Source organism: Hirundo rustica, chromosome 2 (assembly GCF_015227805.2).
Source record: "Hirundo rustica isolate bHirRus1 chromosome 2, bHirRus1.pri.v3, whole genome shotgun sequence".
NCBI lineage: Eukaryota > Metazoa > Chordata > Aves > Passeriformes > Hirundinidae > Hirundo > Hirundo rustica.
This window is the reverse complement of record NC_053451.1, coordinates 3,134,949-3,150,561: the sequence shown is the minus strand read 5'-3', so window position 1 is coordinate 3,150,561 and position 15,613 is coordinate 3,134,949. Positions and strand designations below refer to the sequence as shown.

The following is a 15,613-nucleotide window of genomic DNA, read 5'->3' as shown; positions in this document are numbered from 1 at the left end:
TTCATTTTCTTGAGGGGTTTCTTTCCAGATTCTGCAGGGAGGATATCTGAACTGTGCTTCCACAAATAAAACAAAACAAAAAAAACCAAACACAAAAGTCATGATTTGTTATGTTTTTTGCTGGCTGGAGGCAGATGGGGGGGGGACATAGCATATTTTATCCCTTCAAAGACCAGAGAGTCTTTTATCCATTTCTGTGTTACGCAGATTTCTGGCTGTGTGACACAGGGTGCAGGATTAGTACCACAAGTACTAATTAGTACCACGAGAAAAATCTAGGAATGTATTGTCAGTCTCAGAAAGAAATGCTGCTTTGTAAGTCTGGTACTAAACAAACAAAAATGGTTTTCCAGCCCCCTTTTATATCACATGGTGCTTGGAAACTTCTGAAGGGAGAGACTGGCACATCCTTCAGGAGCACTGATATTTCCTCATGGAAGTGCCAGGGAAGCACCCCTCAGGACAGTGACTTTATTCCTTGCAAAGTTTTCCCTTCAATTCTGCTGCTCCCTTCACTAATTCCAGGCAAAAGCTGGGTCAGTTTGATCATAAATTCCATAGGTAACTGATGTCACAGCTTCTCTTCATGATGTGAATGCCCTAAAACACTCCAAGACTAAGGGAAAGGAAGGACACTTCTACCAGGTTCCTTTCAATTATTTCACCTACGTTTTTTATGTTGAAGCAGAGATTTTTATTTCTCTGTGCTGCTATCATTGGATTTATGTAAACGTCCATCATGTGCTCCATAGATAACCTTCTCAATTCTCCAGCTGCCACTGGGACATGCAAAAAACCACCAAAACCAGCAGAAAAGCAACTAAGAAAACATAAGAATCTGGCTGGCATCTTAGTAATGCCTCCTTCAAGTAGCCAAACACACGTCTCAATAAATCTCCTCCATTCTGGAGCACAGTATTTTTCAGCCTTATTATTCCCAGTATTTAGCCTGTCATTCCCAAATGGTTGCTCAGAAGCAAAAGCATGTCCTTGAGAAGCAAGAGAAAGCTCCTGTCTTTTCAGTCTGAATCGCCTCCTAATATAAGCACTGAAACGCTGGGAGCGACGCAAACTCTCCAGTAAAATACGATGATAGAGTGTAGCTAGAAATACCTCAGCTTAATAGGTGTTGTGCCATTAACAGTGGATTTTATGGAAGCAAGTAGATGTAAATCTGTCAGGCAGACAAAGATTTACAGTAATATCCCCTGCAGTGGATGGTTTTCATCACGTTTAGGACTGTCAGGCAACGCATGGGTTTTCCTCCATCCCTTTAGGCATGAAGGCCCCTTCGTTTTATTTAGGGGCTGGGATGTTCACCTTCAGGCATTCTGCACTGCCAGAGGAAGCTCTCCGATGACCTGTCCCTTTTTATGGATGGAACCCACAGCCCAGGTGACTTTACACTTCCTCATTTACAAAAAAAAACCCTTGTCCCATGTGCCAGACATCAAACAGACAAGACCCAACCTCGTGGCACCAGCATTTACAAGATTAAAGCACTGTCTGCACTACAGTACCTGCATATTCCTGAAAGAAGAGTGAAAAAACCCTGCTTTTCTCCCAGGGGGACAGCAGTAAGGGGGCTGAAAACCTTTTTGGCAGCTCCAAAAAGCAGTCTGGAAAGTACCTATGGGATGCACCCCTAGCAGTGAAGATGATGCAGGGAACAGAAACAGGGGTAGCTGGGACACTACCATTCAAATTTGGGTTTATGGCAGGGGAAGTTGATGTCAAAGACTAGAAAAACGCTGTTCAAGTATGTGATTCATTGTGCTGAGCAGAGCCTTTCACCCAAGGATCTTACAAACACATCAGAACTCTGGAGGATTTCTCCAGCACAGTGAGAGATGCCTTTCTTGGGGTGAAAGAGAAGCTTCACACAAATCAAACTGCAATAACAAAGCAAAGCTTTAATTATACCTCACCATTTCTGCTCTCTTAACTGTAATCAGTGGTGTAATGAGCAAAATTATGTGATGCATCCTGTGCAACCCATCTTTTCAGTACTCATATTCCAGTAGATGACCTCTGGCAATCAGTGCTAAACACAGAGCCTGACTGTGCTAATAACTGAGGTAAAGTATCTCTGCGCCACAACACTCCAGATGCAGCAAATCTCAAGCCTAGAAACGCCTCAAAAGCTGAGCAATTATGGGTTTAAAATCTACTTCTGATCAAGAACTTCAAAAGCACCCGGTGTCCAAAAGAAAGCCTGTTATGTGCTTCCTGCAGAGAACCCCTTAGCTGCTTCAATTCTAATTAATCCTTCCAGCTGCTTCATTCCCAGCTGGGAGAAAAAAAAAAAAAAAAAAAACCAAAACCACAACAGCAGCAAAATACCTGCATTTCACAGGTTTATTCACAAAACTGCACCTTCCCCAGCCAGCATCATGCTATTCCTACAAACTCCATTTTGGCACAAAAGTCCATAAATAATTCACTAGCGGCACATTCTAAATACCACTTACCAATTACCAGCAAAACAGAGTACATTCAATTGCATCCTGTGGTACTGAAACTTATAACTGCAATTTCCACGTGAAAACTATCTGCAAGATAGATGCAAATACACGGAGGCAGCAGCATTTAAACTAAATTAAAACACTTAGCAGTTCTACTTTTCGCCACAAACCCTCTAATGGGCCTCCCATTTAAAGGATTTTCCTCTATTAAAGTTTCACCATTTCAAATCCTGCTTTGACCACAGCCTGCCAGGCGTCTCCTGTCACCTTCACAGCGTGTCCCAATGTTGTAAAGCCAGGACTTATGGATTGCAAGAGCAGAAGAGGTCATCACAATCTTTAATCTTACTCTCCGCACAAAATGGGTAAATGTGAAGACAACAAATGACAGCAGCTCTGCCCCATCCCTAGAACTGGTTAGCTCCAGTAGTTAATTACATTAACAATTAAAAATGTGTTCTTTATTTTGGTTTTTACAACTGTCTTAATTGCATTGTTTGGCTCCTATAATGCCTTGGTCATCCAACAGGCCTCCAGAGACTGGCAGCTTCTTTTTATAGCCTCAGCAATTTTGCTTCCTCTTCCTCCCCTGAAAATAGTTTTATGACAATTTTTACAATGAGAATTCTTTGAAGTATCATCATATTTTGATTCATGTGAAGAACAGTAATTCAACTGATACTTCGTCAAATACATTCACAATTGCACACACAGAGAGATTGATTCCCCAACCACAACTCCCTCCTACCCATATTTGCAAATGTGTTTGGACACATGGTTTGCAATTCCTGTTGCAACCTGGAAGGAATTATTCAGTCAAAATCTCCATGTTTTTTCTTGTTTCAGGCCCAAAATTCCAAATGCAGCATCAGATGTCCTAGAAAATAACTGCATAGAATTTATCAGAGATTTCCTAGAGTAGGGAAATTATTCACAAAATGAAAAAAAATTTGGACACATGCCTATATGAAAGATACAACTGGGGTCACACACCCATATTAATGAAAAAAATACATGGCTACTCAAAACCAGCCACTCAAATACGGATATTCCATAAATATTGTTACATATTATGTCCATTCTTCAGCATTTTTCCTGGGATGCTGCTTTCAGCCTCCTGAGATGGAATATTTCTGCAATTTGGGCCATTTTATTGCTAGGACATGGACAAAATATATGAAAACTCTCCAGTAACTTTGTGCTTTCCTCAACAGGAGCACTGAAACCAGCAGAACCAACCATAATTAAGATAAAATCATTGTGGGGCAAACTGGAAGTCAGTATTTTCTGAACTATATGTATATTTTCCCCACATTTCTGAAAATTAGGATATAAACTCATTTGAAATGTGTACACTACATGTTCTGCTCATGACTCATCTTCACATACCTGCAATATTTTATATGGCCCTGGCTGAGCTAGCCCACAATCCATAGGAGTGGAATCCCCTCAATTCCACATTTTTTTCCAGAATCTATTCCTGTATTTATCGTAGCTGAGTAACAATTTCCTCCACTGCTATGTGCTTAAACTACTTTCTTTGGTGGTCTGAAAAACTCAATATTCAGGGGAGGGAAAGCAGGGGCAAGGAAACCATAAGAAATTAAAATCCAGGAAAACAATCCTTTCTGCACCTCTGCTCATAGGAATAAAGGTTGTCGCTCTCTGAACTTCACCAAAAAACTTCCTTAAGGAATTGTCTTCTGTGATTCCATCCCCTGGAGCATAAATTACAGAATAAGTACAGGGCAGCTGCTGGGATTCAGCATCATTGCTTGTGCTGTGTCCCTGGAAAGCTCCAGCAGCTCATGGCTGTGCCCAGGGCACCTCAGGAGCTGCAATTTCACAGTTTGATTCACGGGGCTGCTGCCCCTAATGAGTTTCTGGAGCTTCACACACCCCGGGAAAAGCTCTCTCTGCTGTAGTTCCCCAACAGGTAATGCAGAAAACATCAGTGCAAAACACAGTTAAGGCAAAGCACATGGACACTGGCAGGGCAGGAGAAAGGACTCAGAATCTTTATTTTTTTTCCCCTTGCTGCACTGTCACTGTCTTTTTCTTCTACGCATTTTTATGTCAGAGCTCTGCCAGGGTTGCTCTTACCCAGCTGAAGTGCAGGGATCACTTGGGGAGCTGGGGAATTCTGTATTTTTGCATGGGTCACGAGTGCTAATTGCACACGGTGACCTGATGTGCTGGGAAGAGCAAGGAAATCGGAAGAATTGGGAATAAGTCAACCACAAAACTTCAGCTGAGGGCAAAAAATAAATTATTTCACACACACAAGCCTTACAGCAACTATGAATTCTCTCATATTTCCTTTCAAAGCACTACAAACAACTTTCACAAGTAACTTTTGGTCAGAGAAAGAAACTTCATACCTGGTGTAAGCTCAGTAGTAAGTGCTCATCTTTTACTTTTCACATAACTGAGTGGACATTCAAGAGACATCTTAATAAAACAGGGATTTATGAAGTCACCTTCCAGCCACTAAAATCTCAAGAGCATTCATCCAGGACGTTGACATTTTTATGTAGCCAGCAGTGAGATTATGGCTCTATGCTTGGCTTCAAATCTTCTACTTTAAAATAAAATATATCTGGGGGGAAAAAAAAAAAGAAATCCCCAAGCCTATGGATCAGCATAAAGAAGATGGTGGGTGGCCACTTCATTCTTACTTTGAGATTTGCTCAAAATCTCAAAAAAAAAGTATTTGGATATTATTTGGGGTTTAAAAACAAAACACCAAAAAACCCACCAAAAACAACCAAAAAAACCCCCCACACCAAAACCCAACAACAAATCCCATAAAACAAAGAGCAGTTTAAATAGTGCTTCATTGTGCTTTAGAGAGCGAAATGACACAGAACAGCTTACTATTGTACAGGTATTGCTGCGTGAACTGTGTCTCACCATCCAGCTCACAAATAAAGATATAGATATTTTTGGCATCAGTATTGACCTCTTAGGGGGACAACTCATACCCAGCAGCTATTTCAACCTCATGTGACTGGTCTCCACCCTTTGGCTCACACAGCCACATTTCATCCACTTCACTGTGTTTTCCCAGCCCCTAACTCACCAAACTATTGGAGACCCTCTCATTTCATTGCAAGAGGCTCTTGGGGAAATGTTTAACCAGGAAAAGCCTGCAGAGTCTGTTTCTAGTTACATTCTCGTTCTGCATGTGCCTGGAGATGGCTTCCAAGCTTGCTCCACAGACTACCCAGTGGCTGGAAGGGGTATGAACAGTCTGTAGCTCCCCAGATGTTGTTTTTTTCAGCTTCTTTTCTGCCAGGGTCAGGATTAAATGCATGAGACGGTATTTCATGTTTGGACTCAGATGTTTATTAATTCTTATCTATTTTACACTCTCACAAGCTGTGAGTTCTACAGCACTTCTAGCTAACAAACTAAAAATGGCTCCTGTCTCTCTCTACAAGGTCTTTTAAGGATAACCTGTCCAATTATGAAATTACACCTAAATTATTTTTCCTTTTAGCCCAATAAACAATCACCTGTGGCCCTCAATGCTGATTTTTCTATCCAATTACAAAATACCCCCCAGACCCAAGAAGAAGGCGGTGAAAAAGAAGAAATCAGCCACCACCCTAAAACCTCAATCTTGCGCTATATATATATATAAAACTATAGTCTAATACCTTAAACTCTAAGTTTTCCACCCTGTGATATCACACACTTCTATTCAAACTGCACACCCATAATCCCAGATCTATCATTCAATTTTGGAAGCCTTCTCCACAGCCTCAGGTCAAATGCAGTGTTTTCTTGGGGGTCAGTGCCTGCCAGCACAGAAAGTCTGAAATTCTCCGTGCTAAGGGTTCCAACACCCAGATCTTTCCTTCCCTTCCCCACAACAGGTGTGGAGTTCTCCTGGATAAAATTCCCAACCACCTCAACCTTCCTAAGATAGTCTACAGCACCTTTGCAGTGGCATTGGGCAGCTCCCTCAGCAGCCCTGGATACATCCCAGGGACTCACCTGTGTCCCATATTCCCCCCACAGGGATCTTTTTAGGACAGCAGACAGCACCTCCAGAAGGAGAGGGCTCATCTTCCACCCCTGGCCCTTCTGGAAAACAACCCAGCTGCTTAGGAAGCGGCTGTCTTTACACTGCTCTTCAATTTGGTAAAGCAGGACAGGTCAAGGGAGGCAATTGTGAACGGATAAAGTTCTTCACCTAGGCAGAAAAGCAATCACATTTATTTCTCCCTGAATTTGTCAGGAAGAAGTTCCAGAGGGCCTGAAGCCAGCACTGCCACTCTAAAAGCATTGGTGTGCCAAAAGAAAGTCACAGAGAGCTTCCTGAGGAAGATATTAGGGTCTTGTTCAAAACCTGGATTTCTGCTCCTCTGCTTCTTCAAAGGTTCATCTCTTTCCCACTCCAAAAAAACCCAACATATCTGGGATTGAAAATAGAAGGAACAGCACTGGGGCAGGGGGGAAAATGGGGAAGAAGATGATTAAAATAGAATCTGTCCTCCCACTACACACAGGTAACACTCTGACAGCTTCTCCAGCTATAATGTCATATAAAAAGCATTCTGAATTAACTTCAGACCTTTTTAATTTCTGCTTTCAAATTAAACCTCCTCCAAATGCCCACCCACCTTAAGAAAGGCGATATAATTAATTCCCTAAAGATATATTTGAAGAGACATGAGAGCCACCCCCTTAAGGACAGGTAATAAGCGTTCTGTCCAAAATGGGAGACAAGGAGAAAATACCCATAGAGGATATTAAAGCCCATTTTGTGCCATCTGAGGTAAACAAAGCATCTAAGAAAGAAACTGTCGCAGCAGCTTTAAAGGCTGCCAAAAGATCACCTTTAACATCACTTCTGATTCCTTCAGTGACTGAAATTCACTGTTGTATTCATGGTAATATTTTTAACGATTTTGCTGCCTTCACGGGGAGGATTCCTTGCTTTAGCCCAAGACTCAGAACTGGACAGAGGTTGTGGTAAAGATAGTATCAAAAGAGGCCAAATGCAGAAATCTCCAGGCACCTCAACACCTTCAGCACATCCCTTCCATGGGAGGTGTCATTTACCAAAACTGTCTGGACATCAGTCTCAATCACAAGGAACCCCACACACAAGTCCCACTTTGCAGTTCACCGTTCTTCCATTTTTCACATCTGATCTGGATTTCGCTACTTCAGAACCATCAAAGCACTTCATTAAATATTCAAAGGATCACTAAGCCTACAGAAGGAGCCAAAACTGCATTTACTCTCTTTTCTTTAATCTCCCAGACCTTAATTGCCATATTGACAAAAAAGAAACAGTTGTTTACCTTCTAAAGTCTCAGGAGTGCCTGCCAAATTAATCCTTTTAAGCAGCATTTCTCCAGCTCCAGAAACAAGTAAGCAGCATGCAAAGCAGCAAGGTACTCCCCTAAGAGGCAGTAAACACACACTGCTTCAAAGTTGACCTTGACTATTATAACTTGTCACAGATTTCTTCTTTCCTGTTTCATAGAGTCCAGAGGCGCCAAAAGGTGGGTTTGCTTCTCAGAGCTATCAGGAGACTTCGACACTTATGCAAAAGAAGTTTTATAACTTAGGTGTGCGCAGGGGCCAAAACAGAGTCAAGGTGGTGGAGCAGAATTATCAAAAGAATGAGCTCACAGAATCCTGAAGCACAAAGAAAATTTATTTTGTGCTAGGCTCCTGAAAAATATGAAAATAACCTGCGCATTGCAAATGCTGTGAAACAGTGAATTGTACTAATTGTGATGCTGTCTCCTAAAATTAACCAGTATTGTACATTTCAGAGCCGCAGGAAATACACCCAAATGCTGAATTGAAGCAGCTGGTCAGTGGCAGGAAATTCAAATCAAGGAGCTGCACGTTTAGCTGCAATCCAGCAAGCAGCAGGTATGATTGACACCTCTTTTGCTATCTGATGGCTTCCCCCTGTTTTAAGGCTCTCAGAGCCTTTATACAGCCCCCTACTGCCAGCTCTAAATTTCACTGACTCACAGTTGTTCACCCCAGCATTATTTCAGTCTAGAAGAGTTTTTTGGGGGGTTTTTTTGAAAAAAAGGAGGCTTTTTGCAAAAAAAAAATCAAGCCAAAATAAAACCTAATTTATGAGGAAACATGCAAGAAATTAGGTTTTTAGTTTGCTACCTAGGTTCTAAGGCAACATCAATGTGAATAAAACATATTTAACTAATAAATTCGATATATATAATATATATATATACATATATCTTCAGACAACTATAATACAGCTAGTTGCTCCAACCTCACTGTTTGGATAGAGTGGCAAGTGACAGGGCCCTTTTCATTTTGCCAATTCATTATGTCCCGTGTCAAGATTATTTTTTTAAAAAAATAAGCAGGTCCGGAAAAATAATTTAGGAGAGCACTTCACTTCATAGCTGCTTCCCAGGCCTTAACTGATCACCCCATTATGAAAAAGCGTGGGCTTTTTGACCCATTGCCCAAGACTGGTCTTTGCTTGAGGGATGATCTCTCTGCTGGCAAACAGCAGCACTGGTCCCGTTCATTTTACTTGGATGGGCCAGTGTCTACAAGGAGATTGTCTAACTCTTAACATAAAACTAGCGGCAGCAGCCAAAAGTCCATGTGCTTGAAAGATCTGTAGCAGCAAATAGGTTGAATACTGGGCAGTAACAAAGAAGAAAAACCTGTAAAACTCTTCAGTGAGGACAGGCACCAGAGGGATGGCACAACTTCCCTCCTGCTCTCTGTCTGTGCGGACTTCTGCAGCTCCAAAGCACACACATTTGCATTCGAACCCAGCAAGCAACAGGCTAAAAATAGTGCTGAAAATCCATTCTGTGGATACTGAGCAGTGCTCTAGGAACTTTAAATTTAAGCCCTTTTTTTCCCAGGCAGTTACAGGCAGCGTCACAGAACAGGAACCCAGGGCTTATCGTTCTTTGCAGAATGTGCCCGTTTGCAAGGGAAACCGTGTGCCTATAATACATATTAATGCACCAGCATGCCTGTGCATGTTCACTTCAGGTTCTTGGGAGCCTTCCTGCCTCGATGCCTATCCCTTTGCCACAGCAGGAAATAAAAGAATAAACAGAAAGAGGAGCTGCATTTGCCTTTCAGACACCGCCAGTGAAGGTTGCCCCAGGAGCTACAAATTTTTAAATTTGATCCTTGCTACCACAGCCCTTGCTCTGCAGGGCCCGCTATGCTAACTATGCACTGAGAGACCTGGTTTAGATATGCACTGAAAAATTTTGCACGCCTGAGTGCAAGGTATAAATCACCAGAACATGAGATCAGATTGGCAAAATGCTGCTGATACTGAAAAATCTACCAGAAAGCAAGATGACCACCAGTAACACCAACCAGAACTGAGGACTGCCCTGACAGTGAGCTCTTCAGAGAGCTGTTGCTCATTCAAAGCATTTCTGTTTTAATATGCAGGATAGATGGTAACTAGAGCATGATGTGGCATAGCAATTATTGCTGGGTTACCTGACAAAACCCAGAAACATTTCCTCATTCATGTTTCCTTTCCAGTGTATCCCCCTGACCACTGGGAATAAGGCTGGTCTCCCCACAGGGTTTTGAAGAAAGGGCACTTTCTAAGGAGACCAAATCCACATCTCAACAGGCCACCGGCAACTCCCATCACACCAAGAGAGGAAAAAACCCTGAAGGTACCATCAACACATCTCTTCAGGGACAGAACTGCTGTTAAAAGTGTGGATTTTGGACAGAGTTAGTTTCTTTCATCAACAGCTTTTGTTTCTAATTACTCAGAGAAAAAAAATATACATGTTGGGAAAAAAAAAAAAAAAAAAAACCAAACCACAAAAACCCCACCAATTTTAAAGGAAAGGGTCCCACTCAGCTTTTCAAAAGAAGCTGCCTGATTGGAGGCCCTGGGAGACCCAGATTTTAATTTCCACCAAAAAACATGCTCAGACCCTAGATCCCACACACCCCCAGCTATTACTCTCTTTCCTAAACAAAAAGAAAAGTAGAAACCCCTCAATGCAGGAGTTGTGCCATAAAGAACACTAAAATGAAGTCTACAATGCATGGGAGATGCAAACAGCATGTGAAATATCATTCCTTTGTTTTCTTCCTGCTCCAAAGCTACACCTCCAGGATTTTTGTGACAGGCAGAGCAGACAGTTCGTTTCCTTTAATCTCCACTTAGATTTGTACCTCAGTATTTTCTCCAAAGTCTTGCCCTACTTTTAGCAACAGCAGGGCAAAACATACAGAGAGAATAAACAAGCTGAATCCCTAGAAAAGCACGGCATCAGCTGGGATGAAGGTACGCGAGACTCAGAGAGCAAGGTAAGGGGGAGTCAAGCTCAACAGATACCAAACCTGAAGTCAGCCTCTGTGAGACTCTGTGTGCTACAAGCTGCCTCCAGAATCAGAAATTCCGACTGTGAAAGAAACTTAAGAAATTCCCCACGGAAGAAATATTTATATGTGAGAGGGCATGGCTGTGCAAAATAAGAGTGGCATGACTGATTTCCTTAAATGTGCAAAGTCCTAAAATACTCAGTCAGAATGTGCAGACTTGAGGCTCTGTAACTGTTCGAACTAAAATCGTGCTAAGAGACCACACGGAACACTTTTCAGAGCAGCAAGTCTTATTTCATTGACTAAAACAATTAAAATCTTCATTAAGCTGCCCCTGCAAATCTGAGATTGTCAAAACTCTATTTATCTGGTCTATCATAACCTCATGACCGCTAGAAAGGCAAATGTGCACCGTGCAACCATTTTGCTTTGACTCTGTCTCGCTGGAAACTGTTGCCACAAAACAACTTAATGTAAAATGCAACATAATTTATTGTGGCCTTTTATTCCTCTGTCCACACAGTTCACAAGTCGCTTTCAAAGTAATCAGAAACACACTCTCTGTTTTGATCAAAAAAGATACTAAGAAATGCCTATTTTTTTTAAAGCAGAATACGCATTCCTAGCAACAGCTCCTCTGAAAATCAGAACGAAAAAGCACAAACTGTAAACACTCAAACAGCATGTAGAGCATTAATGCTTCCCTTTGTCCTTTTAAAGATTTATTGTCTTTGAAGGCGCTGCCTCTCAACAGCTCAGCACAGCAAGGCTGCATAATGCTGACAACCCAGCCCAGGCTCACAGGAGAAATAAATGAGAGCTCCTGAAACAGAGCTGACATGAATTGAGTTTCCCTTGACTTTACAGTCCCTCCCTCCAAGTCCTTACTTCTCCACCAGGAAGAAGTGAGATGTTGGAACGCACTGTGGGAATTGTTGTCTAAAACCAAAGCACTGCTGCAGTACACCTATTTTTAAAAGGATAGCCTTAATATTGATAGATATTCAGAATTCAAGCTATTAAAACCATTGGAATTCAGACAGCTTGCTATAAAAATCACTTTCTGCTGAAAACACATTCTGAAGCTGGTCCCACTGGAACTGGACCAGCTGCCAGCAGGGTGTTGTTTTTTTCCATTTAGGAAGTGGTATTTGCATTCCTTATTCCAAAGCATGCCAAAAGCCAAACCAGACTTCCATGGGGGCTACGGTGCGTTGCTGGTGCTCCAAAATCCACCTGACTTTGGCCTAAAATACCCAAGGGACCAGGATAAGAAGTGGAAAATGAAGGAAAGACAGACAGACAAACATAGTAAATCAGCCCACAAATGGGACTTCCAGGCAAGATTTTTACTCCTCCAAGTTTTTGGGTTTTTTTTTCACTCCACATGTTCCAAAAACAACAGAATGGAAGCACTCCCTCTTAATAGAATAAAAATATTGGCTAGACCTTAATACCTCTCCCCAGCTTCTTTGCTGCACAAAGAAAACCAGAATGGGGGTTTTTGCTAGCAGAAAATACAGCAAACAAAGTAAAAACTAGCAAAGAATTCTCTATAAAGTGGGATAATTAAGGAGCACTTCAACAAGGAGGAAAAAAAAAAAAAAAATCCATGAATACAACCTTGCTTACAACCACCTACACATGTTTTTGAAAAGACAGTCCCCAGTTTATCTCACCTTCACGCAAAAATAAAATGTTTTATGCTTTCTACAAGCAAAACATTAGCATAGAACAGCTTCAGCCATTCTGGCTTACCTCGGAAGCCATCAGTTCATGGTGCCATGTCCTTAAACACACTTCAGCACTACTGTCACTATCCAAGGCAGCACAGCATTGCAAAATTTCTCTGACTGTAATTAAACAGCCCATTTCCTTTTATTTAATCCTGAAAAGCAATAAGATGTTATTAGCAGGTGGAGGTTTTAATGCCAGTTTATTAGTAGCACTGACTCGGCACCTGCTGATAGTTACTGTGAAGGCCAAAAGGTTAACAAGGCTTGGCTGGGATGCAGCAGCCTGCCAGGTGTTTTCCTCGTGGCTGATGGAGCAAAGCCAATTGAAATTATCAGTTTTTAGCCACTAGCAACTCTTCCTTGCCACATGGAAACTTGATTTTCCTTAAATACAAAATTAAAAAATAAATAAATAAATTTTTCTTCCTGTCTCTTGCTGCAACGACTGCCGCACGATTTGTAATCATTAGATCCAGTGGCAGCCAGCTTTTCTCTTTGATTTCAGCAGCTTCCTCACAAAATAGGAGCGTAAGGATAGTGTAGCGCTTTAAAGTAATAAGACTCTGTTCAGCAAAATAAAGTTTCACAGCTTTCTGAATTCTGTAAACAATGTTTAAGGCACAGAACAGGTGTTAAAATTTTTCTGGAGGAGTTTTAATTGCCTAATTCATATCTGTAGAGTTGTAATAAAATAACAAAAATATGATTAAATATGAGGCAAGCAGCATGCATGGATAATAAAAGAAATGCACACTGTGGTTTTGGACCGAATACACAGGTATTTGGTCCAAAATAAAGCAGATGGCAAACCAAACACATAAGCATCCACTTTATCTTGCAGTTCCTGTGGTTCTGTGATTGCTTTTATTTATTTTTTGTATGTAAAATTAGGCAGATGAAAGACAGAGGCGAGAGATTCATGTTCCCCAAATTCATTGTTAGAGGGAAAAAAACCCAAACAATTTCTCTTATGCACAGCAGTGTCCGGAAAAACACATCCATCAAACCCAAGTAAATTTTGATATTATTTGAGTTTACAGGTTGTTTACAGTTCTTCCTATTCAGGAATACAACCTATCTAGAGAGTTCACCAAAGCATGACTCTGGTCTTTTAGGGTTGTCCTTTTGAACATGTATTTGCCTCTGCAAGTATTTCAAAGGGTTCCAAAGGCCAGAGTGAAGTTCTCATCACACTGACACCAAAAGCAGCTTTGGCAAAGCCAGGATTTTACAATAAAACAGCTAATTCCAAAGAGAAGAAAAACCACTGTGGGCAGGGAGAGCAGGGGGATTTCTGTGCAACAGAGACATCTGAAAATTATTTTCCAGATGAATTCTGCTTCCCGAGGAGTTTGCGTCTTTGGGGGCTTGTCTTGCTGGAGACACGAAGCATTGCAGGCAATTTATTTGAAAATCGTTTTATTAAACTGTTCAGCCTCATTCCCTGCCTGTCCATTCTGCTGCATCTTCTGTTCAGAGCCCTATCATAGTGCTGCTAATGACAACAGAAATCTCTGTTTCTTGTGGAAACTTCAGAGAGATAAAGCTGAAGTGTCCTATGAGCACAAGAGGTGCATTAGGACAACCCTTGGAGCACATAATTGTGACGTGAAGACAACTTCTCAGGGTAAATTTTTTTCCAGTGTTTGTCCCTCTTCATGGTGGAAAAACACATCCAATTTTCCACATTCCACCCTGTGCCCCTTGTCTCTCATCCTGTCACTGTGCCCCTTTGAAAACAGCCCAGCTGCCGTGGAAGCTTCCATCCACTCCATCACTCTGTGCTGTCCATATCTCACCAGCTGAGCTGCAACCACTGATGCCTTAGGAAGGTTGGCCTGAAACAGAGACTGGATAGAGCTGGAGAATAAAGCAGGGGTTTACTGAAACACCTCCAGGATCCACCTTGGGCAGGACAAGAGCCTGACCACGGCTACACCCAAGGCGGACTAAGAATGGTCACAAAATGGACAAACAGTCAAGAGATCTTACATTTTCTAAGTTTTGATCCATTTGCATCTTGGCATTTAATTTTCCAATTACAGCTTCAGGTTCTGAGGTCCCACCCTTCCTGTTCCTCCCCTCAGTCCACCGCTGTTTGTGCTTTTGGGCCTGAAAGTTGTCCTTGGTCCTTAGAAGGAGAAGGATTTGTTTTGTGTCCCTGCTCTGTGAAGAGAGGTGACTGGCCCTTGATATGGGGCTCAGAACTGCACCCCTGGGCAGCACAGAGTCTGAAAAACACGAAAGCTCAAACTTAAGGCATCACCAAAACACCACCAGAGATTGTGCCCAAGGCCCTGCTTATGTCAAAGGAAACAACAAGCACTCGTCTGATCCTAGAAGGCACCCAGGGAATGCCTTTTTTTGCTCTGGGTAAATCTGCACTGGCTCTTTCCACTGACCTTGTTGACGTGTATGGAAATGGAGGATTTGCTCCGTGACCCACCCAGGGCCTGAAGCAAAGCTGAGCAGAGGCAATTGCCTCCTGAATGCTCAACTCATCCCTGAAATCAGTCAAGATTTTTGCAAGGTTTCCCTCTGTTTTGCAAATGTAAACAAGGCCCAGTTCATTGCCATCATAATCACTACCATATATCTGTCTTCTGGAGGAACCTCTAATATTCCTCAGTAAGCAACTTCTTGCTGTTAAATTGTTCGAAATCCAGCAGTAGCATTATACAATGCATTTTTATTAGCACATTAGCCAAGAAATGATTCAAGAGCATAACAGCTTTTCTGAAGTGGATTTAAATTATCATCAATCATTCAATAAACTCTAGCAGAATTTCCCCTTTCTGCACATTCTGCCAAACACCACTGCATGTTTTCCTGACTAAGGCTTATGGTGGCCAAAAGGCATCTCTGCAAAGACTATACTGTCAGACTTGGGTATGGGGGATATTATATGTGCTTTAAAAGGCAAAATTGTTCTTGGAGTTTATCCCCCTCTCCCATTATTTAATTTTTCTTCAACACTGCAGTCTTCACAAGAATGGCATATCATCATTTTGCAAAATATATTTTGACATATCGCTCAAGTAATCACAGCCACTAGTTTTAGTGATTTAGTGAAAT

The 15,613-nt window shown here is 41.7% G+C and overlaps 1 long non-coding RNA gene across 4 annotated transcripts in view; it reads right to left on the bottom strand.

Moving 5' to 3' along the window:
• Positions 1 to 12,647, bottom strand: part of LOC120749057 (uncharacterized) — a 113,947-nt gene extending 101,300 nt beyond the window's left edge. For 2 of the 4 annotated variants that reach the window (XR_005699509.1, XR_009207567.1), the window contains exon 1: positions 12,561 to 12,641. This is a non-coding gene — a long non-coding RNA (uncharacterized LOC120749057). Of the gene's footprint in view, positions 1 to 4,846; positions 5,056 to 12,560 lie in introns of those variants that run through there. The other 2 variants (XR_005699511.1, XR_005699510.1) reach the window with 2 other exon arrangements.
• Between the last annotated feature and the right edge of the window lie 2,966 nt (positions 12,648 to 15,613).